This window comes from Anneissia japonica, unplaced genomic scaffold, assembly GCF_011630105.1.
Source record: "Anneissia japonica isolate Jap-2015-1 unplaced genomic scaffold, ASM1163010v1 scaffold2652_len1590060_cov184, whole genome shotgun sequence".
Taxonomy (NCBI): domain Eukaryota; kingdom Metazoa; phylum Echinodermata; class Crinoidea; order Comatulida; family Comatulidae; genus Anneissia; species Anneissia japonica.
In genome coordinates, this window is record NW_022699919.1 from 98,146 (window position 1) to 124,068 (window position 25,923).

Sequence of the window (25,923 nt, forward strand, 5' to 3'; positions counted from 1 at the left end):
TCATGAAGTTGATATACTCAATAATAATAATAGTGCATGTATACCATGTTAATAATTTGAATGTATACAAGACTTGTTTTTTTCATCAAACAAAATATGATAATAACAAGTAACATCATAAAGTAATTCATTACAGGAAAGAACAAGTATTGAAGCCATAAAAAGTAAAAGCAATTAAATAAAAATAAAGATTTATTAAAACATAAGAAAGTGGAGTGGAGATGCTAGCTTTCCAATCCTAGTTTCGTGGGCTCAAACCCTGTCACTGCAAGATTTTTTTCTCAAGACTACCTAATTAAAAAACAGCTCCACTTTCAAAACCTTATAAAAGAGACTTATAAAAAACATTGTTCCATCCTGTAAGTGGCGAGTGTACAACTGCTTTTTGATGTGAAAGAAATAAAATAAAATACATTAAGAAATAATCAACTTAATTTTAAGGCTTGAAAACAAAAAGCTGCAAATTTTGTACTGTACATTGATGATGAACAAATTGTCTCAAATATTTAAGGGCAGATACAAATTTTTCAAGTATGGTAATTTTAAGGTTTGGTAACCTCATTCATGCCTCCTGAAGAGTGATGCACAAGGATTTGCAAATTTGAAAATGGCTGGCTATTGTTGGTAATCAAAACTTGGGGAAAAGGTGTAAAAAAGAGTGGTTACTCCCCTTTTTCCCCATTTTTAATGCAAAAATCTGTATCTCACTTTTCCCAAGTTTTTCGTCAAACACCTTTTTTCTGTCTTAGAAAAATCAGTCCTTACAAAGCCTGACTTTAATGAACCAAGCCTTAAAAATGCTAAAAAACGAATACAACACTGACACGTAACAACAGTCAGAAGCATATAGTGAGAAAAACTGGCACTACCAATAGGCAGTTTCCTCATATGCAACATAGTGCTAACAATGGGTAGTTTTACTATATGCAACCCTAGTGCTAAAAACAGGTGGTTCCATTTTGCAAAACACTGGTGCTATCAATGTGGAGTTATATTTGTGTGCCACCCTTGCACTACCATCGCGCAGTTCCCTCAAGCAAAACATTAGTGGTAGCAACAAGCTGCGAGTTTTAGTTTATTAAATGAATGCGCTAACAACAAACAGTTTTATCGTGTTTACCCTTGCGTTAACAGCAGGCAGTTTCATTGTATGCGAAAGGCTCTTCCATCATGTGCACCTTAAGCAGTTTCTATGTCCACAGCGTTTGACAGTGAATTTGCAAAATTTGTCATAAATAAATAATTTTTAAAAAATGATAATAGAGTGAAAATAATCATACAGTATCAAATTCAACTGTACATTTAAAAGAGAAAAATATGATTAAATTAAAAGAACAAAATAAAAATAATTCAGAAATCATAGATAAATTGCAATAAATATAGAAAAATCAATCATGTTTGAGACATCATAAGCTGCTTGACATGACAGACTGTTCAACCTCAAATTAATTATTTATAAAGTATTTCGATTTTATATTGGTCCCTCTTGGAAAGAAATTTGCTATCACTTTTAGACATAGTTACAGAGTTCCTCATATAGAAAATGATGGGCAGGTCCTAAGCCATCAAAACTAAGTACACTTTTTTTTTTATAAGAACCAGTAAACTTTTGCCCAGACTCAGTGTTCTTATTTTAGTGGCCAATTTCAGGCTCAAAATGTACTTATTTTGTTTTTATTTTACACTGAACTGTAAATTTTATCAGTATATGAATATGTGTGCATTATTAATCAGAATCTGTGTTACATTAAAACCGTTTGGTTTCTATGATAGGTTTGGTGGTCCTGATATTAAGTTTCATCTTTTAACTATTAGAATTTTCATGTTAATTTTGAATATTTGTTAATGAGTTTATCTTATGGTTCTATTGGTCCTAAAAAATACAATTTACAATACAACTAATTATAAGAGATTTCAACTTTATTAATATAGATTGTTTAGATGTTGCCCTTCCTCACCTATAAATTTTGGCAGGTAATATTTTTAGATAATCTTGTAATGAAGTGTTAAACAGTTTAGAATAATAGATTAATGTGGTATAATGGCTAAATATGTAGAGCTTCACAGGGGTAAGCCTCCCCTACCCTCCACAATATGGAAGGGAACCACTCTTCAACACAAACTGTTGATTGGTTCTCCTGGGCAAAACAATCTTGGATCCATTCCTGGCCCTGGTGGGTCAAGGGGGAAATAAAAGATCTTGCACATTTTGTTTTTTCAAAACATTGAGTACCGTATTTTCCATAAGATTTATAGAGGAAATCAAATGAACATGCCAAATAAGCACCAAATATTTTTTTTACTGTCTCTTTCCAAGTTAAAGGTAAATTCAGTTAGATCATTTTTCCACTTTTATTTATATTGAATTACTATTTTTTTTTTTAACTCTCTGCTAGTGTCAGATTCAATCTTACACATCATACAATACAACCTTGCTCTGGACCCTGCAAAGTTTAAAGGGCACAGGTGGTTATAAGATTGTGCAATGTTTCTCCTCTATTCAATAACTACTTTGTTTCTTCCCAGTGGCATATCTTAGGGATGCACTGGAGTGCATGCCCCCCCCCCAAAAAAAAGCTTGCACCACCCCTGTCTCTTATACACATCTAGATGTGTATAAGAGACAGCTCAAACCCTGTCACTGCAAGATTTTTTTCTCAAGACTACCTAATTAAAAAACAGCTCCACTTTCAAAACCTTATAAAAGAGACTTATAAAAAACATTGTTCCATCCTGTAAGTGGCGAGTGTACAACTGCTTTTTGATGTGAAAGAAATAAAATAAAATACATTAAGAAATAATCAACTTAATTTTAAGGCTTGAAAACAAAAAGCTGCAAATTTTGTACTGTACATTGATGATGAACAAATTGTCTCAAATATTTAAGGGCAGATACAAATTTTTCAAGTATGGTAATTTTAAGGTTTGGTAACCTCATTCATGCCTCCTGAAGAGTGATGCACAAGGATTTGCAAATTTGAAAATGGCTGGCTATTGTTGGTAATCAAAACTTGGGGAAAAGGTGTAAAAAAGAGTGGTTACTCCCCTTTTTCCCCATTTTTAATGCAAAAATCTGTATCTCACTTTTCCCAAGTTTTTCGTCAAACACCTTTTTTCTGTCTTAGAAAAATCAGTCCTTACAAAGCCTGACTTTAATGAACCAAGCCTTAAAAATGCTAAAAAACGAATACAACACTGACACGTAACAACAGTCAGAAGCATATAGTGAGAAAAACTGGCACTACCAATAGGCAGTTTCCTCATATGCAACATAGTGCTAACAATGGGTAGTTTTACTATATGCAACCCTAGTGCTAAAAACAGGTGGTTCCATTTTGCAAAACACTGGTGCTATCAATGTGGAGTTATATTTGTGTGCCACCCTTGCACTACCATCGCGCAGTTCCCTCAAGCAAAACATTAGTGGTAGCAACAAGCTGCGAGTTTTAGTTTATTCAACGAATGCGCTAACAACAAACAGTTCCATCATGTTCACCCTTGCGTTAACAGCAGGCAGTTTCATTGTATGGCTCTTCCATCATGTGCACCTTAAGCAGTTTCTATGTCCACAGCGTTTGACAGTGAATTTGCAAAATTTGTCATAAATAAATAATTTTTTAAAAATGATAATAGAGTAAAAATAATCATACAGTATCAAATTCAACTGTACATTTAAAAGATAATAAGTTTATAAAGCAACAGACTTACTAAGTCAGACAGCTTATATAAACTATTTTGAATGACAGACAGTGGAGGCCCAGGATTTGTCCAATGAGGGCTAGTTATCTGGCAATTTCCAATGCACACCGACTTTGTTGAGGAATTTAAATTCCTTGGTATTTATATATCCAATGATATGAAGTGGCAACATAACGTGCAAAAAATTGTGAAAAGGGCACAGAAAAGAATTTATTTTTTGCGTAGGCTTAAATCTTTTGGAATGCATCCGACTATTTTGATGACTTTTTATAGAGCAGTAATTGAAAGCATTTTAACATTATCTATAACCGTCTGGTTCGGGGGCGCTACCGAAAACGACTTATATGCCCTTAACAGAATCGTCAGGACTGCAACGCATATCATTGGTTTNNTTGGTTTGGAACAAATGCCTCTGGAAACCATTTTCCATGATCGGCTTCTTAAAAAGGCAGAGGCTATTATGGGCGACCAAACTCATCCTGCCTCAAACCTATTCCAATTGATGCGCAGTGGTCGACGTTTTCGTTCATTGAAAGCCACTAAGGCTAGATTCAGCAATATTTTCTTTCCTAGAGCAATTAGGGCTCTAAATTGTTGGTAAATGTTTCATACTTTTGCACTTTGTTTCTTTGTTTGTGTTTGTTCTGCCTTTTGGAATGTGTTTTTACCACAGAGCAAAACAAATTTCTATGTTCTCCTGAACAATGACAATAAAATATGATTGATTGATTGATTGATTGACACCTGTGTAGTCTAGGGGAAAAGCCCAGTTGGGGGCTCGCAGTGGCATCACAGAGTTTGTGGGGCCTTGGCGGTGACTGTTATTGGGGACCTGTAATAAGCGAGCGAAGTGAGTGTTAAGTTTAAAAAGCAGAGCGAACAAACAGATGCTAAAATCCAGGGGGCCGCGTAGTTCCACCAGTCGGTGCGACATCGATTAAGTGTGGTTCACAAGACAAACCAGAACATAAACAAAAAACTGCAGTGATTGTTACATGAGTTCTAAGATATTATGCAGTTTCTGTATGATAATGCCAGGCCAGTGAATTTTTAATGTTTAAAACTGTCGGAGCCTCATTGAATGAAAATATGGTATTATATGGTAGTTTATATTATATAAAAACACAGCCAATCAGAGCTTACAAAAGCATATCGAGCCCATGAGCACATAATCAAATTGATCAACAATAAAAATTTCATTTAAATTTTTTGATTTACATGAACTAAAGAAAATTTTTTTTTTTTGTTGAAAGTTGAACAAGAATTTCTTTCCACAGAATAAAATACACTTAAGAATGAAATACAGAAATAAAATTAAAACAGAGTTATAAGTTCATATAATAATTTAAAGACAAAAAGGGCAATTAAAGTTTTGAAGCCCAGGAACTGTACATGCAGCAATGCAGTCCTTCACCCAAATTTGTCATTGAAGTTTACAGGAAATGGCCAAGAAGGTCAACCACATAAAAAGAATTGTTTTTACTCATCATTGAAAAAGCTGATAAGAAAAAAGAGGAAATAATTACAAATGATACCTATTTGACAAATATCCTTCAGCAAAATGAGAAAATAAAAAAACAATGCATTAATAATTAAAACATATTTTTCATTTGAAATTAAAACATAAACGTCAGTATTGTTATTGAGGTTAGCAAAAATAGGGCATATTCCTTCAAACTTTTTCAAAAATTGTTATATTTCCAATCCTACACTTTTCTTTGAAAAATATCAAATTTATATTAATATCTATAGCAGTTTAATGACTGAAGCACAGACAAAACCTACTGGGTCAAAATGGTAAGATATTGGGACTTAAAATACTGTCATTCTTAATAACAGTGCGCACTAATTTTTTCATTACCTTTATCAATAGTGCATGGTTTTTTTTTGGTTTTTTTGTTTTTTTTTTGCATTAATATTTGAAAACCCATGCATGCACACAATTTCGTAATATAATTACAACACCAGATTTTGGTTTGGAAGAGTGAAAAGAGTAATTACTGACCTTTACAACTTATTTCCTGCTGACCTGGACATAATTTGACCATGAAACCAATAAGCTGTTGGTCACTATATTGGATTCTTGAGTACACAGTACAGTAATTTAATTTAAGTAATACGACAAAAAAAAAACATACTGTAGGAGATATGAAGTCGGCCAGCCTAGGTTTCCACTACATTTTTGAAAATTAAAAAAAAGGGGAAATAAAAAGAAAATTATATTTAAATTTAAGTGGCTAATGACTGACCATTAAATTGATTGGAATATATAGTATTTAGTTCACATTCTCAAATTGTGCATGCCCCTGGTGAGCATATGTGCATGTGGCAGACACTTAAATGCCAGAGCTGGTCCAGGGGTGCCTAGGCACTATTTTCAGACCTACTCTACAGAAGAGCTTATGTGGTAGGTCAGCAGTGGCGGCTCTAGGATATATTTTCTGGAGGGGGAGGGGGATAAGTTGTCCGACAGGGAGGACGAAGGGGATGAGCGGGGAGTTCTCCCTCCCAAATGAGATTTTTTAAAGAATAGCAACCTCTGGATGGCCGGAAATGGCACTCTTAGACTGTGACAGACATGTGTTGGCTTGGTTTGGGCCTATTTTTATATGTTTTATGGTCAGACTGCCTGATGAGCTCTGTCCGGCAGGGGGCTTGACCTGTCCAGTGGGGGAAGTTGAGCCCCCTCCTGTCCCCTTACCCCCCACTCTGCTGGCGTCACCACTGTAGGTCAGGGGTGTATCCTTTTGGACCTGAAGCATTCTAGCAATTAAATGATACCTTCATCCCCATTTTCATGGTTTGGAGTTGATAGTTCTTTTATTTATCGGAAGGGGGTTCTTTCAGAAAAAAGGTTTAGCAAAAACAATAAAAATCTCTCCCACCACTTCAAGTCCTGGTGGTAGACACATTTGTTACAGAAGTATTTAAAAAGGAGCCTCATCCATCTCTGTTTCCATTAACTTCAACTAGAAAGATACTTTATAGGCCTATATTTCTAATTTGCTTTTCATTTTACATATTCATTACTATTAAACATCTGAAGTGAAACCATTATGGTAGATAACACAGCAACCAATGGACATTCAGGTACTTTTATGCTCCAATTTTGTACTGGTTTTCATTTAGTTTGCTATGGGTATTAAGCTAATTCATAACTGAAAGTATTTTCCATTACAAATAATATTATTTATATTATTGAAAATAATAATACTAATAATAATATTAATATTAATAACAACAATATTTATAATAATTATATAATGATAATAATAACAATGAAAACTTATATAACACAAATATCCATCAATTAAATAATGATATGGAGCTTTTGCATGTAACATCCAAGTGTAAAGACCTATATCAAATCCAACCTCCAACAGATGTGTTTTTTAACTTGTTTTTGATAAATGAGTTGCACTTTCTTTAATTTAACAAGTCGCAAATGTTAAATTTATATCAAAACTCTTGTTAAAGTTATTAAACTAATCCAAATTGATTGTTTTGAACAATTGTAATGTTAGATAAATTGCTACAAAATTCACAAATATGTAAAATATCATAAACATTTTGACAAAAATATGTTCTAACTTTAACCTTCCTATATTTATAGTGTATTGTAATTGATTGTTGCTTATTTTGTTTTATGATATTATATCACTTACTTGCAAGAGCTGCTCTACTAATTATCTTCCTTGTTAACATCTTGAAATAAATTAACTATTTATAAAACAATGTAAATATTTAAAACAACAAATAAGGTTAATTATGATTTATCTATGCATTCTTACAGACATCTGGAACCTTTGAAATCCATCTGTCATACAATAACTTAGCTTATTAAACTTTACTATACAATCACAAAAGAAATATGCTACTAAATTAAATTTATTTTTTTGGATTGAGTCAAAAAGTACACTTGCCTTGGTTTTAATATGCTACACCATTAATATCTAAAATTGATACAAAAAAGGAATTCACAGCAAGGCATATTTTTGTTAAAATTTATCATATAAAATTTATTTTTATTATTTATTATATTATATACCCCATTTCTTACATTAATTTTTTATTGAATAAGAAACTGGGTACTGTAAGTGAACACTATCAACATTTTCACTTCATTCAATGGAAACGTGACTGATTTTAAATCACACAAAAACTAAGGGCAAACATAAAACTGTCAGGGTATTGTTTTTGTAATGTTCCACACCTTATTGAGAATTGTGTGCCTCTGTTACAAAAGCAAGACAACAGTTATTATTATTATTATTATTACATAGATAAGATCAAGGGCCTGTTTGCTGACGTAAAGTTGGCGTGCAGAGATGAATGTTATTTTGCTGTATTACCTTGGTTTAAGTTCATCATGGTGTATTTGTAGTGTTAATCATATGTTTATCTATTACACAGTTGCCTTGGTAGCATTAATTGGTGGAAATGAATACATTATTTCTTTTTATTATACTGGCATGTACTATCAGTATTAGAGGATTATGTCACTTTCCAATCAAGACCCCTGATTCCAATCCTTGAAAATGTCCTTCCATTAAAAAAAACCCCCACAAGATTAAAGGGCATCACAGTGGTTTCTTCTTTAATAACATTTATAATTTTGTTATTTTTACTTTGGTAGAACTACAAGCTTTATTGCGTATCCAAATAAACACTATTACATTCTATTTGTTGGAAAGGATTCAACATTTCACACTAGTTCCAAAGATAACAATCGAATGACTAATGATGAAACATCAGCTAATGTCTGGAATCGGAAAAACATAGTCCAGGACTTTAAAAAGGGTTGTTTTTTATAACACTATATATAATATACTTTATAAATAATTAAAAAATGATATATAGATACTATCCACTTCTTTTGTAGCATGTTTTTCTTTTCTTTGTTATTGTGCTAAAGTTTGCTGTTTATATTTTTTGATAATACTTTTTGTTGATGTGTATGACTAAATAAACTGAATTGTGAGTCTGTCTAGGTAAGTAAGTATATAGGTTAGTAAGAAAGTAAGTTTGTATTTTTATACCTCCCTGGTATTAGTAACTTACTTTATTGTCTCTCTTTTTATAACAGGGGCACAATTCCAAGTTATATATCATAAGTAAACTCAACTACATTATTTATTGTTTCCCATAACAATCACTATTTAGATAATTGTACTTACATAACAGTAGAATTAATTATTATATCGTCACTCACATCACGAACTAACACAATCAAAGTAGATTGTGTTAGTTCGTGAAATCACAGTAGCGCGTCAAAACGAGCGCGTATTGGTTGTCAAGCAAATTTTGTATTCTTTACCACACAAAAAGTCCTTAACGACAACAGCGCGTATTTTGACGCGCTTTTTTGATTTCACGAACTAACACAATTGAATTTAATTGTGTTAGTTCGTGATGTGAGCGACGATATACTGTAACATATGTATTATTAATACTTTATTAAGAATACTGTATGATAAAAAAGAACTACTATATTTGACAAAGAAAAACCTTTGTGTTGTCACAAGCTACCAAGCCAAAATTTTGAAAATCTATAGTTGGATAGAGATAGAAAGGCTTAGGTAAATTCCTTGATTAAGGACACAAATGAAATTTACAGCAGGGATTTGAAACAACATTTTGGTTCTGTATTGGTAGTTTTTAAATAATAATAATAATAATAAAATAATAATAATTTAATTTATATAGTGCCAATAAACAATAAATTATTCTCTATCAATCTGTCAATTCAATTTTATTATTTTTATATATTTTCTAAATTTACTTAATTTTTAATAGAACGCTTGTTTGAATAATTAAGTTTTTATATTATGAAGTTAGAAATGTATATAATAAGTGCAAGTTTTCAATTCATAATTGAGATCTTTTTGTAATTTAATGTCCCTATTCAGTTAGATTATTTAATTGTTAATTGCGAAGAAATTTTTTTTGTTGAATACAAGACAAGAGTAATTTTGTTAGGACTAAACTCATATTAAGATTGGACGGGGGTACATTTAAAATAATGTAATGGTCTGAACCTTAGCTTTACAGCAGTCCTGTTTTAGCATCCATGTAAAACAGGAATAGCAGCTTGTCCTGTTTTTTTTCCTTCTTAAATGGTACCAGCCTTGAGCGCCAGACTCCAACATACTGTAGCCTTGCTAGAGGCAAAAGCCATTAAAAAAACAACTGTGTACCTTGTTGTCACAGATCATCTTTCCTGTCTACAGCAGTGGCTAACATAAACCTCGAATTGAAGCCCTGGGCTTCTGTTTTTTTTTTTTTTTGCAAACTTTGGATGGGCTTCTTTTCAAGGCAGGCTACTTTTGCAAAGTAAAGAGAGGGGCTCCTTTTCAAAACAAATGCTGTACATATACTGTACTACTATAAAACAATAAATAGGGTTACTGTAACAACAATCTGTATCATGGAGTGTATTAAACAGCATTAGATCACCTGAACTACTGTACAAACCAAGCATGTTTTTAATTTATTTTGTTTCTTTTTCGTGCACAGTGTATGTACTGTATTATCTTGAAAAAAACAAGCCCATGCTATCTTAAAAAGAAGCCCATGGGTTTCTTTTCGAGGCTGCTTTTGCAAACTAAAGAGGGGGCTAAATTTGAGATGGGCTTCTTCTCGAGGTTAAGCCCATTGGGCTTCTATTCGAGTTTTTACGAAATTTTGTAAACTTTAATGCTGCCAATAGTTATGTATGTAATAAATTACACTTTTGGCAACATAAACTACATGTTTTTCCTAGGAATGATGTTAATTGCAGTATGCCTCCTTTAATTGGTGAAGAAAATATTTTCTCAAAGCAAATGAATTACATAAATTTATATTTACATTTATGTTTTGTTTTGTCATGATGACTTTTGCTACTTTGAGATCCCAGGGCATTTTACGTCTGAGTAAATAAATGAAAAAAATAGAATACTTCATTACACTTAAGCATAAGATTACATTTTTTAAAAGTTGTTAATGATTAGGAATTAACACCTACAATTCACGAAAAGGCCCTTGTAAATAAACTGAACAAAATAATGTATTTATTAATGTACTGAAATAAACATGCTTGACTATTTGTTGGTTATTGTTTATTTTTGTATCAGTTGGTGTGATTTTTGTCTAAGCCACCCTCATATGCCACTTTTATATAGAGCTACATTACCACAATATTGCGTTTTGCTTATACAAATTACATTACCAATGGCATGCCAGAGTACGTAATCAATTCATGCAGAAATGTGTTACATTACGGCAATATTACCACATTTGTTTGGTATAAAAGGGTGCATGCCACTGAATAGAATGTGGTCTGTCACTACTGTAGTAGCCATAGAGAGGCGCTTATTTCACATCATTCAGTAACGACAGGGGTAGAAATGAACCATAGCATTAGGATAACCCCCCTACTTCCGAAAGATGCAATGAGTTCACACAAGCCAGACATTTGGTTCTACCAACCAAAATCTGGGTGAAGAGTAGCTCGAACCAGAGCCAATTTTAAGACTGTGGTTAGCCTCTAACAATAATTGTTTATTGTTAAATAAAGTAAAACAGATTATACAGGGCTCACCTTCATTGGCATAATTACACCTGATGTTTTAATTGAATGATAAATCTAAAGCTTGTTACCTAAGATATATGGTTTTATGTTAACAGTAATCACTTATTGATAATTTTTTTTTTTATAAGAACACATTTTATAAGAACATGAGGCTCAAATTGCTTAAAAATTAAGAACAAAATAAGAACAAATTGAGGCTGAGGTAGAATGTCAAATGAGGTTTTTATTTTTTTTTTAAACTAGAAAACCAAAAATTATATCAGTACCTTATGTGCAGCAGGTGTGACTATGTAAAACAGTAACACAGTACAGTAGGTGTACCTACCTGCCATTTTGGGCCATTTTTACCGGGGCCTTTTTTTTGCGGGGCCTTTCTTTCAGGGGCCATTTTTTGCAGGGCCACTTACACCTCCCAGTACAGTGTATACTGCTGTACAATAATAATTTTCTATGTTTGAAAAGTGTGTAAAATAAGAACAAAATAAGAACATTTTGAGCTGGAAATAGGCCAAAAAATAAGAACACCTGAGCCTGGGCAAAATTTTACTGGTTCTTATAAAAACAAGAAGTAGCAGGAAAATACGTTGATGGTAAAGTGCTGAGATCTGACCATTATACTATAAAACCTAACCAAATGATTTCATTCTCTATTTTGCTGTTGAGTGCAAAGGTTGTTGAATGTAGATTGCACCACCAGAACCATTGGTGAGCGCGCCGTTGAACCAGCACCGATATTATGGCTGTAAAATGCGGCGCCCCTGTCTTAACCGCTCGACCATCCAACTTGTACAAAAAAAACGTAAGGAAATGGGATAGAAATAGAAAAAAATACAATGGCTTTTCTGCTTTAGGAAGAAGAGCTAATAAATAATATCATCTTCCATAAACCTTGTAATTTATATGACTATTATTGTACAAGTATCGAAATGCACACCATCGTGTTGCATAGAAATTTCATTTCGATACTTGGAATATGTATTACACTATCTTATCTGAGATAATCAGTGGACCTTTTAATTATTGTACAGCAGTGCTAATTGGTCAGTATTCCGGAATAAAAAGGATACTCGTCTCTCTTTGTGATGAGTGTACGTAGAGCTTTGATCTGGGTATTATTGCACACAGTGGGGGGAGAGGAGAAACAGCCTTAAGGCCTGTTTATACATCAACGATAACGATAAAAAAGCTAAAAAGCAATTGTTCATATAGAAAATAAAAGAAATAAGAGAAGTTTTTACACTAGAACGATTTGATAACGATTTATCAGTTATGCAATAACAACTATTTTGACAAGTCAAATCAGATTTTTGACTATTTTGACAAGTCATAATCATGGAAAAACATTAAAATCGTAGTAGTAGCAATGATTTTATCGTTTTCCATGATTATGACGTCATCTGACTTGATTTGTTATAATATTTTGTTATAATATACACGATAAATCGTTATCGAATCGTCCTAGTGTAAAAAACTTATTTTTTTTTGGTTTTCTACATGAACAATCACTTTTTAGGTTTTTTATCGTTATCGTTGAAGTATAAACAGGCCTTTATCATGAAATTCTAAACTCCTGTATATTGGTTGACACATCACAAAAGTTTAAGATAAATCTGTAAAAAAAAAAAGTTTAACATAAATCTGTAAAAAAAAAAAAAAGCCAAGTTCTAATACTCGAGACAAATATTCCTCAATTGAAGGATATCGGCATACTTTATAAATCCAACTTCTTCTGGAAAAACAATCTCAAAGGCACATACAGTAATGTTAGCTGTCAACTCCCCAGAACTTTACCCATGGGGACTTGGCCAGCTTTCATCACAATATTATTGTGCAGAAAATTTACCTATTTGTAAATACTGTACAGTATGGCAGGGGCTGATCTAGGGTATTGAATACACTTTTTTTTTAAATAAGAATACATTTTATAAGAATACTAAGGCTGAAATTGCTTAAAAAATTAGAACAAAATAAGAGGGTATTACATAATCACACCTACTGCACATAAGCCCTAATGTTTTTCTAATTTTTTTTTTAAATAGAAACCTCATTTGACATTTTACCTTAGCCTCAATTTCTCCTTTTATCTTCTTATTTTTAAAGTTATTTCAATGTGTTCTTTAAAAAAAAGTATAGAGGGATAATGGGAAACATGATGAAAAAGTCCATTATTATTTTTGTAATGTCATTTTCTTTATATGAGATTTGAAAAAAAAATTTACTAAATTTTACTAAAAAAAATAAAATATTTGATAATATCATAATTAATTTCCTTTTTTCACAAATATTACAATACAAAATAAATGCATTTTAAAATAATTTATTTATATTAGCATATTTAATATTAAACACTTAATGTATAATAATAAACAATAATGATAATGAACAACAATCAATCAAATGTCTTTAATAATAATAATAATATATTAAATATTGTAATAATATTGATAATATTAATAATAAAAATATAATAAAATAAACAGTAATATTCTTCAACAATAACAATGACATACAAAGAAAAATGCTGACTCTTTAATTTTATAGAATTCTGAAAGTACTTTATTAAATAACTACTGTTTAACTTCACAAGTACTTGATCAGAAAGTAGCACACACTTCTTATTTATCCTCCTTAATCCATCATCTTAACCTAGATTTAACCAATTGTGATCATAACTTGCTTAAGTTTGTTTAGATTTTACTCAATCCAAGGCTAATCCCTTACATCGTGTAACCTAGATACTGTAATCACTGGATTACTTACCTCATCAGGATTTTCTACTCTGTTCTCAAGTCTTCACACATTTGAAAAGCCGGAAAATTAGAAAGTATACATACAGAAGGAGAATTTAACTGTCTGGATAAAAAGATTTTTGTGGAATAAAAGTTTGTTATAGTGTTGTCAGTCATATTTCTTATCTACAGTACTGTTTACCACTTTTATCTACAACAGATAAATGAAGGTTCCAAACTTTAAAACTCAATTTTTAAATATTTAGCAAAGTTTTAGTATTACTACTTATATAATAACTGACTAAAATAATTTGAAGTCGGCAAATCCTAAGAGCTTATGTAATTACTTCTACAAATTCTACTTGCATTTTATTTTTGTATAGTGTATTAGGATAGGAATCTGAGCATTTTTAAGAGATTTTTTTTATGTAACAAGTGATCTTAACTTCTTTTTTAGACAACAACCACACAAATACTGGCCTATAAACTTTGACACAGCACCTTGGATGTTCCTACACCGTTGTAGTACGGTAATCTGATGCTTTTTCTGCCTGAAAGTATCCGACAAAATGTTGTAATATAGGCGATTTTAATAATACAGCCGCACACAATTTGCTTTGACCTTCTTTGGTTACTTCTTAATCTTAATTAGCTGCTAATATCCTCTTTTTTAATTTCTTCATGTCTCTTTGCTTTGTAAATGGTAGCCCAGTTTTTTTGTTTTTTTTTGAGAAGTAAACGTATGATCTCTACCTTTTTCAAAATTTGGTGTAATCAGTCATCAATTTTGAAAGCCCATTAAAACATTGAATAAGTAAATCAAATAATGATTATCGGCGCCCAAGAGACAAAAATCAAAATAAAATTTTTTTTTTTCACCGATTTATAGACTTTAAAAAAAAAAATCCCTAAAATTGATTATCAGGGAATTACATGTTCTATGCAAAGAATATAGGAATTGAATGTTAATAGATAACAAACTTAAAGGTACAAAATTAGCTAAAGTTTCTTTGCCAAACACAGCTAGGTAGTCATCTTTAACAGAGAAATAAGACAGTTCGTAGTTAAAACCATGCATGCTTGTATCATGGTTAATCCACATAAAAAAACATACACACAACATAGGTTTATGTTGATTCACTTTGGATACCGTAGGATACGTGAATGTGCAGTTCAAACCACAAACTGGCTTGTCCTAAGAGATGATTTGATGCCTATCACTGGAAGGCACACTTGCCTCCTTATTTAATTTAATATCTGTGAATCATTAATCAAAATTATATCATTAAAATAGTTATCTTTAAATTCTTGCTGAAATGATAATTTACCATTATATATTAAATTAATATGTTGATATGTTTAGAATTAAGTTGTAATATTTTTCTTTCTGTAATGATGGGTTTTTTTTCTTGTGTAAGTTGTTAAAACTTATTAAAATTATTTCTGCAATTCAGCTTCAGTAGAATGATTTTACTTTGTATGTTAGATATTAATTTTTAAACAAAGATACCATTTATATACTGTAATGAAAATGGAAATTTCACACCTACTTCAGTGTACAGTAGGTCTATATTAATTAATTCTTACTATTACTATACTAATATTTGTTTGTAATAATGTTTTCTGTTAATGTTACTATTATTAATGTTTTTATTATTACTAATATTATTATTATTACTATTATTATTATCATCATTATTATTCATTTATTATTATTATCATTATTACTATTTGGCTTTAATGAGCAAGCACTGTTTGGCATTCATAACCATTTAATTAGCTTTATAATTCAATGCATAATTATAATTCAGGCCTCTAGTACACCAATGCAATCAATCCCGACAATTAGAAACGTTGGCAAGAAACTACAAGAACCGCAAACTTCTTCCTACACGCCATAATCAAACTGCACATTCATATGATTCATCAATGGGGATATCGTTGGCTCTGCCGCATAGGTGTGGACGTTGACAGTATTTCCTTATCAAGTCTCGTGGTAACGCTGGTCATGCAGCGTACCCTCTGTGTAACAGGATTGTTCAGTGGGGGCACTGGAGACAGAGTCCGGACTTTTATGCCTTCTTTGGGGCCACTAGCTACTGCTGACACAGATGCGTTTCCTGAGCACACTGGCTCAACAGTGATTTGAGACTTACTAATTGCTAATTATTAATTGAGCAGAATTAAGATATGCTGACCTATCTGCTGCAGAATCGTCATCAGCCTTATTTAATTTAATTACCAAAAATGTATTTTCCAATGTTACAGCATTTCCAATTTTCAAAGTACTGTAATGCCAGTAGTTGTCTTACTACTATATTTGTTTTCTATTTTTTTGATTTGAACATTGAATGTCTAAAATAAAACTTAATTGAAACTGTAATGATGGTAATAATAATATTAGTATGTGAGGCTACCACAGAACCAACTTGGATGTGTGACCATAAATCATGTAATCAAACCACTTCCAATGGATATTTAAATCTAGTTTATGTATAATAGTTTTTAGCTTGTATCTGTTTAATACAACTATGTTTATTTACCTTGTTCTTAATTAAATGTACCATAAAAAAAAACAAATTTTATGTTCAGCATTGTGGTAATGATTCAAGTGCATCTTATGTGATCTTTTTTAAGTTTCTGAGTTTAGCAGACATGAGTGTGAGAATTTTATCTTTACTTTATATTTTTTAATTTCATTAATTTTTTTTCAAGGGAGGCAGGGGTTAATTTGTAATAAAAAACATTTCTTTTTTTTTGTTTAACTCAAGGATGTGCGGTTGTCAGTTCCGGTAATCAGTTGGTAATTTGCAAAATTGGCAGTTGATTTGTCAAAAAATATTTATAAAATTTACTATGATTAATTTGAATCTAATCCCCCTTTCCTCCAAGAATTCTTCAGGGTATGAAGTATGAACTAATGTCCTTGGATCAAAAACTTCACGTATCAGTGGCGTCATACTTGGGGACTGACAGGGGTGGAGCTGCAGGCTGGTTGCTAGGTAGCGGTGGTACCAGCAGGAGCAGTGGCTCTGAAAGGCCAGTTAAGGCCCTCTTTAAGCTATGACACATTCAAACTAAAAAAAGTTTAATTAAAAACTTTTACTATTCTTCTTTTTAAATAAAATTCTTTAGGCATAATATGTTTAAAATGTTTCAAACAAAGCTTAAAATGCTTATTCTCTCTGCTAGGTACAACGGGGCAACCCATCTGGACCACCACTACACTCTCCACAAGTGCTGGCTGAAATCCTCTTCTCGGAAAATGTATATTTATTGGTGGTGCTAGGATTTGCCCAATGGGGTATCCAATGTCTTTAAGGGTGGGGCTGATGTCCCTGATGACAGTATAAGTGGGCATGGTGGGGCATCGCTCAAAATCTTTTGGAAGGGGTCCAGTGGGGTCGAATACCCCAGAAAATATGGCAATTTTGAAAGGGCTATTTTAATTGATTTTAGAGAATTAAAAAAAATACATATAGTGCACATGCTACTGAAATGTTCATTTAACTCAAATTTGGCATGTTTGTCTTGAGTTGGCATTATGACTGATTCTCAACGGTTCTTGGTACCGGTACTGATATTAAGAATTAAATTTGTCGATGAAAACAAGAAAACGGGAAAAATTAATAAATATACATATCACTGGAGTCGCCATCATGCACTTCCATAGGGCTTCATCTATCTCATTCCCAGGAACCATATTGTACGTTGGCGTAATGCCACTTCCAAGTACTGTAGCCTCATTAAAGCTATTATATTAATTTTGTCCATCCTTTAGTAACAGACGAGACTCGTATTGAAATAAGAAACACACCCATAGAGGAACGTGAGCTAGTACAGAGTATGCTTTTGCTGTAGTTGATCTAAACACAGGAAAATATAGCAATGTGGTGGTGGGCATGTCAACTGCATTGAATTGAATTGTTCTTTTGAATTACCTCAGGCTCTGTTGATTGCAGTTTGTGACAGCCTATCAAGATAAACTATGTCTACATGTGATCCATTAACTAATTAACAGTTATTTAACCAACATGAAAAGAGGGCCATGGCAATACAGTACTTAGTACTATTAAAGTGATCTAAACATTGTTTTGTTGTTTAATGGAAAACTACTAATGTAGGCCTACAGTACGTTTTTTTCTTAAAACCACCTTGTGAAATTCAACTTGTAGTTTGGAAAAATTTGGGTGCTGTTTACAAGATACAAGTCAACATTAATGTCAAAATAATAAATTTGAGGTTTGTTGTACATAACATGTTCATAAATATACAAGTGATAAATGTTAAATAAAAATGTCTTAGTAAAATAAAAAAATTTGAATCCTGTGTAATCATCTTCTGAAATTTTAATTAAATAAATTACAAGCGATGTAGAATGCTGCGGTTTGTGGACATTTTGTGTTGTTTAAAGTCTGGCTCTTGAGGAAAATTATTTTTTGATATGTTGTGGTAGAATTGATTTTGACAGAAAAAAGTTGTTTGACAAAAGATACAGATTTTTGAATATTTAAAAACTGGGGAAAACTAATTCCCCCTTTCCCCCCAGTTATTAAGTATTACAAACACATAGATTCACTTCAAATAAGTGATTCCACTAACACATTAAAAACTATAATTATTTTGTACCATATTTATGGAGGGTAACTCTTCCAATTTATCAAAGAAGTTTGGCTGATATTCGGGGACAAAATAATGTTTATAAGGCTTAGGGAGTGGAGAATTTTTTTGTTGTTGTGAGAAAACAAATTATGTGCTGTTACAAGAATTGAACCCAGTACCAAATTCCTCCATGCCACCCCCGCTGGCGCCACCAGTGCACATAGCCTTGATACTTGTTCTCCCCAAATCACACAGTAATGATCAAAACAGGGATTACCACTACGCTCACAGGACAATGCTGTATTTGCTACTGCCAGTTCTTGGGTCATGTGACTAAATAAGTAAATAAACAATGTAACCATTAGTGTGGTAACAGAAAAAAATGGTGTTAAGAAGGTAAACAAGGTGAAAAGTGCAACTTCAGTAAGACAGTATGTGTAAACACGATGGTGAACTTGACAATCAGCCAGGTAAATAGTGATAACGTAAAGACATACATCACCTACAATTTATATAGGTGTAGGCCTACATCCATTTATATCTTTTTATATATTCATTTAGGACTTTTAACTAAAGCTTGGTTTCCATACAATTGCTACACAGTCGCTACAGCATTTTTACTGCAATCCTTGCACTGTCGTGTGGCTGTGTCGATGCAATCGGGAACACTCCCTGATTTGACTGACCAATCAGCGTCGCCAAAGGAGTCGGCGATTTTTTATGGAAATTGCTTCAGTATAATATTAGTCGAGCTTTATAGCAAAAAAATAGGGTATGATTTTACTATTCCCTTGTTTCTATGAGAATATATAATTGAGGATTGATATCTTTATAATATGGGTGCCATTTGAGAGATAGAAGGTGTATGGCAACTGAAAAGCGAAGTTAGCCCATGGCTAGGGGAGGGGATACCAGGGACTGAAGGCTCTGTAAGAAATTTGCAGTTTTTATTTCAAAGACAAATTTTACTGTGGCATTCTGTAGATGTATATAATCTTTTATAATATCTCCAAACATTAAGAGAGTGAGTGCAATGCCGAGCAATCGATGGCTGGAGAAAAGGGTGTGTTAAGAACTCTTGGTCAGAGTCTATCAGCCTGAAACTCCCCCCAGTGAATCTGACGTTTTAGAAGACTGACTTTTGTTATCTACATTTGTGATTTCCATATACATTCTTGTTATTATGACCATATGTTTTTATGTTCTTGTGTCAGATTTTCAGGTTTGCACAGCCAACTTTTCTGTTGCCAATGGTTCTTAAAATACCGCCAATTTAATAGATTGCACTTAAATAGAACTATCCAAACAATTATCATTCATTTATTTTCATCATCTGCTATATTTCGAAGTATGCATTGAAAGCGTAAGCTACTTCTGTCAGTACTTCACAACATTCTCTATATCTGCTCTCATGGCAGTTTGTTCGATGGCAGTGGACGTAACATCTCTCCTCATAATATAATTATGTATTAATAACATGTCCATTTTAAGTCGGCCTAAGATAATTTACAGTTTTGCACGACTTGATTAAAGTATGAATGTGTTCTATTGTAATCCGAAAACACAGACAAGTATAAATATACAACAGCTTCAGAGCACAAAGCATTACCTGTGTTAGCTTGTGGAAAGGAAGTTACAAGACTTGTGGGAATTTTTAAGTAGTCTCAACCAGAGATTATGAGTCAGAAAATAAAATTGAGTTTGGAGGTACGAACAGTACTGCTTAGCTGGAGCCTCCAGAGTATAGGCAGCAACATATGTCAGAGCTTGTCAATCAAATAAATTACTCCAGTAATCTTGTTTTTCCTTAAACAATTTGCTGGTAAATTCATTGAAGATTCTTGGTGCAGACAAGTTCAAGGCAATATGGCCACTTCTAATGGTCATTTGGTCACTTAAAAAGAAATATAGCTAGTGTTTAGAAAAGTGTATTTGCACCATTCGATTATACAATTTATAGGAAGTTATCCATTAAAATACAATTAACATCATCCATAAAACATTTCATACTGTATATTATAGCAAACCAATACAATGCATATCAATTTCCATTCGAAAAGTACAAATCGATTGATGATATTATACGTATATGGTAATTGTTAAATATTTACATAAAATTGAAAGAATGAAAAAATAATAATAGATTATCTAATGAAATCAATTAACAATGAAACAAATAAACATGAAACAAACAATACTTAAAACTTTAAAAACTTAAAAAAAAAAAAAGATTTATGATTACAACTTAATTTAGTTATACTATGACAATGATAAGGTAATGATTTAAAGATTGACATTATTATATACTGGAATTGCAACCTAAATACATGTTCATTAACATTTAAGCCAATAAATGTGTTTTGAAATGATTAGGTAAAGTATTCAAGAATTGAAAAGTTCTTTTATACCTTGAGAAATATTCCGTAGGCCTACCACAGGTATTAAATTATTACTGCTTAGATAATACATCTCTGGCATCAAAAAATATAGATTTGGTTGACAAAATGAGGGTGGGAATTTTTGACAATAAAGGTTAAAGAGTCTTTACAAATCATATTCTGTGGTGAGCTCTTTAAAACCTAAGTTAAATTTAGTTTTCAATTTGCTATGTATATTAGTATTCAATTAAAAAAATTTAATGAGAAATTAGTTTATTGACCAATAAACAGATGCATAAATAATAGCAAGTTGTTGATATACCCCTAAATGGCTGACAATCAATTTAAGGATTTAGGTCTACATAGTAAGATTTTAGTTAAGTAATGTTGTTATTAGTTTCATAATGTGATTTTATATTGTATTTCATTTGTTACGTAATTTTTCCTTTCTTTCGATTTCTGCTCCATGATTTAAAATATCTTAATGACCTTGTTGAAAAACACCACTGAGTTAATCAAGTGATAATGTGCGTAAATAATGTTTTATCATTCTATTGTGTGGGTAAAATTTGATCCTTATAATTGAACAGTCTTATGAATTTTTTCTGTTCTTTTTCATAGATTTCATGACAGATGGTGGCTTTAAAGTTTATATGGGCCTCAGCAGGAATAAGCCCCCAAATCTTTGTACTTAACTATTAAACTATAAGCTTTTGTTATTTACCTTTTTAGTACTTTAATTTAATAATTTTATCGAAATTCAAATTATATATATATATATATATATAAAAGGGTAATCCAATATTAAAGGTCCCTGTACTTTTTAAAAGCTTGGTTACTCAGAAAGAGTTCACACAACACTTTTGCCATAAGAACTGGACACAAAATATGACCTTAGAAGATTTAGTGAACCCCTAATAATTGTTTAAAAAAACAATTGAATGTTTTGCTTTTAGTGTCTTTTATCCCTTTTAATGTTTTTGTATCCGTTTGGTTGTCCTCCACTTTTCCCCTTTTAATGTTCAACTTCAATTTGTTCTGTATTTGATTCAAATTGCAATAAAGTATTATCGTATCGTAAGTTAAAATTAAATATACCTGGTGAAAAAGGAAAACATCTTGATAATTTGTACACGCCTTCTGTTTTTCTTTTTCGTGTACAAAGAAAGGAAAACCTTCGCATATTTTAGGCACACATCTTTTTCGTGTACAATTCTGCAAACCTGAAAATGATATATATCATAATACAACAGAGGACATGATATTCAAACATATTTATCTGGACTTTTAAGGCCAACTCAAACAGCGTCATACAATGCAGCAGCCTCATGTGATTTGGTGTCACACCGGGTCTGTGTGAGTTAAACGCTTACGCGATAGGTCTGCGTCGGGTATGGTCAAATTATAGTATATTAAAGATGCTTTTAAACATTTTAATTAAAATTTCCTCACGACAACAGTACTGTCTTGTGTTGGCCTATAGAATATAAAATAAGTATGAAGACACTGTTAATTCCGTAGCTATATCGGTATTATATCATCTTTTATATTTTTTTAATAATCAAGGCATTGCCACTGTAGCTCAACATTTAAGTTGTTACTCCCAAGACTATCATACCAATCAGAGATGATTAAATTGACCTTGAAGTACTACAAATATTAAATACATAAAAGTACACAATTTGAAGTTAAAATTTACTGGTATGCATGCCTAAGCTGGAATAAAGTATGCACTGAGTTTAGTACTTTATTTGAAAAAAAAATTCCGGATATTATATAAATTTTTGTTGATGGTAATCTTAGAGGCATTTTACTACGAAAAACAATCATTTAACAGCCAATTTAAGTGTATATGCACCATGCCAAACATTGTATGAAGTGAGCAATTAGAATATTGAATTTTATTGTTCTGTTTATGTTGAGCTCAACATAGGCTGGCTGGACACCTTTAAGTTTGTTAATGGTATTCAACACGTGGAATTCTTTATTTTATTATTTTAACATATTATATTTACTTAATTTCATTTACATGAGAACATATTAATACAGTTCCAGACTAATATGAATTGTACATGACAACTAAAGAAGTCATTCAGAATTAGCTAGATAATGAATGATTGAATTTATGTAAATATGAAACTTGCATTTATCTTAAATGTCATAAGCAATTAGAATTATTATCTATCATATTGGAATGGATTAATGCGCATTTCTATGATTGAAAAAGACCATCAGTCCGTTCTGCCGGAGAATAGTATGGCACCCGGTTGACTACAGAGGCAGCTGGAAGACTTTCACCATAATCTTGAAAGCCATGTCCTTAATTTGATAATTGATAAAATTAACTTTCAATTTACAATCCATTACATATTTCAGATCAGTTTGAAATATGCTGATTGCAATGATACAAATTGGAATGGAAAGTATTAGATCATTTGTAAGACATAAATATATTTATACTTATTGACTTTATTGATTTGAATGGAAACTATATAAATTTTTGCAAGCACAGATCTTTGTCAAGATCCTTAGGGCGAGTTCCCTTTTCCATATCAAAATGAAAATTTATTAAAAATATGGCTTCAACCAATTTGGAAAAAGTTGATTGATTTACGTTTACATAGATACATCCTGCGAAGGATCTAGTGGTGAATAACTGCAGGGTAACAGGGGCTTTATGCACCAGTACACCAGGGTAACCCCCTACTCATCTCGAAAGATGTACTGGGTGCACAATTTTATGCATGGGCCTACGGTATATACTCCTTATCCTAGAAGACTTGTTCTCCCACCGTAACCACAAGCGAGCATGCTGTTTGAACCAGCGCTGATATTGTGGCTGTAGCTCCCCTGTCTTAATAGCTCAGCCATTCAACTCGCCATAAAGAATACAACAGTGCTTGACAACCAATACGCACAATGGAAAATGAAACTTTGTTGTACTGTATTTGCACAAAAATAAAAGATAATCCAAATTACATTGTAGACTATTCACTCGAAAGGTGCTGCTAAAGATTTTGATTCTTTTTGATAATTCCAAGTAAAAATGTTTACGGTATGTTACATATTTTTAGTGATGGTTCACCACTAGACTTCGTTAGACTGGCAACCCATCTTCTATTTCTTCCTGCTTTTCTAACTTGAAGAATTCGCTGGAGAGGGTGTAATGAGTTGATCAAAGATGTTATTGAGTTTGTAGGCCCCTCATCTTTGCTAACCTTGCTTTTTCTCCTCCTGCATCATGGAAAATATGTTTTACTTGGCATTATAAAAAAGAATCAAAATTAGTCTTACCATCATTCCAAAATGAATTTTTTCAAAGAAATATAGAAAAAACAAAGCTAATCAAAAGCAACATGAAACTCTTATTTTACAGGATGTTTACGTGCAAATATTTAAAACTTGCACATATGCATGTCTAAGCTACCAAAAAAAAAAAGTCAAGTTAAAAAGTCTTGCTCACATTGTAAACAAAGAAATGCCTGTTTCTCCACCCACTACACTATACAGACTACAGTACAATTGCACTGCCAAAATGAAACTCTGGCTCCTGCTGGTACCTGGTGAGTTATCCATAGTGACATATATGGGGCAGGGGGTTGACATCCCAAAAAACAAGTTTAAGCCTCCAGAAATCCCCCACTAAACTCTTGATGATTAAAAATAAAAATTATGCTCAATTCTATAAATAACACAAAAAAGATTGATAACAACATTAGCTAATATTACTGAGATATGACAACTGTTTTTCTCTTCACCTTTGTTGCCATAGTTACTCTGTCATAAATACTTCACTGTTTTGGCTAAATAACTTTGTGCATCATTTCTCTACTGACGCCAATGTTGCTATGACAACTTTGCTCTAGAATGGTGTGTAAACAATTTAGGTGATGAGAGGTGACGTTAGTACACAAAAACCTCATTTACTTCAGCCCCAAATATGTTTAGTGGCCTCAAATAGCAGAGTTTAGTCAACCTAATGGTGCTCTTTTTTGTTATACGGTAAATTAAATTATGGAAGAAACTGTGTAGATGAACTCAGTTCAATTTATTCCTCCACATTCAGACCAGGGAGGACTGGGACCATACATGGCCCGGTGCTTGAGGCCGGGGCACTCACTCGCAAGTAAGTTCAAACTGCAAATTCACAGGGAGTGTGTGCCATGATAGTGTAACATTTTGTGTTTGAACACTAAAAATGAAGACTGGTGGATCCATGGGAAGGGGAACGCACATACTGACTGTTAATATCAAAGTGGGAGCTTTACACATGTGTATATGCAGCTAAAAAAAAATACTACTAGACCCACTCCTGCACTATGATACCATAAAAATAACATAAAGGTGATGATAGTGAGAATAATACTGAACTGGTATTTTACCATGAATTTATTTTTTAAGTGTTTATTTAAAATATCAGAACATTTTTTTCCTGAAGTGTACCAAATGTCCCTACAGATGGAGTAAAAGATATCTTATATCCTAAAGATCTATGGGGATAATTTTAAGCTTACAGGATAATGACCGACCACCATTAGAAGTATGAAAGAGTCAAGGATATTGAGTGGGCTTTTGAGAGGTCATTGTTTTAAAGGGTAATTTAACTTTGGTGGGGTATAATATCTGGGGTTTACAGTTATTCATCAAAATCATATTTTACCGGTTTAGCTTCCAGATATAGATTTTCCCCAGGTGAGCTAAAGGGGTGGAAAGTTGAAGGTGATAACACTATGCTATAGATAGCAATCTGTTTTTAAAGTTTACTGGTCAGGACAATTCAGAAAGTGGCTTATCTCATTCACCTAATATATTTTCACTATCATTATCACTTTAATTAACTTAAAGCTGATAACTAATTATAAACTTCTGGTGAATGTTTGTGAAGGATTAAAAACAAGCAAAACTTGTTCTGTTGTCGCACAACATTTATTTTATTGAATAT

The 25,923-nt window shown here is 32.3% G+C and overlaps 1 long non-coding RNA gene across 1 annotated transcript; it reads right to left on the minus strand.

Annotated features, from left to right (window-relative positions):
• Positions 1-19,942: 19,942 nt before the first annotated feature.
• Positions 19,943-24,518, minus strand: LOC117103163. The gene is made up of 3 exons (XR_004444532.1): positions 24,445-24,518; positions 22,080-22,204; positions 19,943-20,497 (listed from the first exon to the last, which is right to left on the minus strand). It is a non-coding gene; the product is annotated as an uncharacterized LOC117103163 (long non-coding RNA).
• Positions 24,519-25,923: the final 1,405 nt, after the last annotated feature.